This window comes from Akebia trifoliata, chromosome 6 (genome assembly GCF_017979445.1).
Source record: "Akebia trifoliata isolate Shusen 1 chromosome 6, ASM1797944v1, whole genome shotgun sequence".
NCBI lineage: Eukaryota > Viridiplantae > Streptophyta > Magnoliopsida > Ranunculales > Lardizabalaceae > Akebia > Akebia trifoliata.
Genome location: NC_141380.1, coordinates 26,626,160 through 26,627,525, shown reverse-complemented (window position 1 = coordinate 26,627,525; position 1,366 = coordinate 26,626,160). Strand labels below are relative to the sequence as shown.

Below are 1,366 nucleotides of genomic sequence, written 5' to 3'. Positions count from 1 at the left end.
TTCAGACAACTTCTACACTATTGTTCTATGACTAACAAACAACTTTACACATTGCAACGAATCCTGTCTTCATGAGTGTACGAAACACATTGAAATAGACTGTCATATAGTGCGAGAAAAAGTGCAAGCCGGAATGATTGACCTTTCTTTTGTTCCTTCACACTTGCAACTGGCTGATGCATTTATGAAGGCCTTAGGAAAGGATCAGTTTGTGAGTTTGCGCAACAAGTCGGGACTTCATGATATTCACTCTCCAACTTGAGGGGGAGTATTAGATGTCTTAGCGGTATATTTACATATTCCATTCTTTATTTACCTTCTTAAATTAGGGTAAGTCAAATCCGGGATTACAGCTTCTAAGCCTTAGACTTAGCCTGCTATATATGTTATGTCTTTATGTATATATTCTACACAATGTCAATGGAAATATATCTCTCTCAATTCCTTCATTATTCATTTTGCAACTGCCATTATTTTATACAGTGTCTCAAGGCCGATCTTGTGTTGGTTGAATTCTGGGCCTTTTGGTGTGGGCCTTGTCATATGATCCGTCCAATAATAAGTGAACTTTCAAAATAATATGCAGGTAAATTCAAATGCTATAAACTGAACACTGATGATTGCCCATCAATTGCAACTCAATACGGGATCCAAAGCATACCCAACTGTCATGATTTTCAAGAATGGTGAGAAGAAATATGTGATTATTGGTGCCGTGCCAAAAACTACAGACCAACGACATCGATAAATTTGTTTAAAGGTTTGCTAAAACCTTCACAAGAATCTCATTGTCTGGTACTGTTTGATGATATCCATTTAGGGGCATGAGTTTGGATACTATGATGCCATAATATATCCATTACAATGTGTATAGGTATAGAGGTTGTGATTATCTGGTTTATTGTTTAAGATAACATGGTTGTGTACACATGATAGAGATTGGTAGGGGCTGCTGTGGTGGCTTGCTGTTAATGGTGGAGAGAGTCTGAGAAAGATGAGTTTAGAGAAAGTTGAAGGGGGCTAGTCTTAATGGTGAGGTGTTCGATTGACTGGAGAAGATGAAGATGAATGAGGGATGAAAACATGGCTGAGATGAGGGAGATGGTGAGTGAAGACATGATGGCTAAGATGGTGAGGAAGGGGGTTGCTATTTGGACAATTGAAAGAGGCTGCTGTAACGGCTGAAGAATGAACATTCCAAAAAATTATTTGTTTTTTTTTTTTTTATTGTTCCCATTTACATATAAATGCCGGAATTCATGAGGGCGAGTACGATTGAAAGAGGTTGTTGTAATGGCTGAAGAAGGTAAATCCCTTTTTTAAATTATGAACCCAAAAATGTAATTTTTTTTAACAATTATAAATC

The 1,366-nt window shown here is 37.2% G+C and overlaps 1 pseudogene; it reads left to right on the top strand.

Annotated features, from left to right (window-relative positions):
* Positions 1 to 528: 528 nt before the first annotated feature.
* On the top strand, positions 529 to 758 carry LOC147400559 (thioredoxin M5, chloroplastic-like; annotated as a pseudogene).
* Positions 759 to 1,366: the final 608 nt, after the last annotated feature.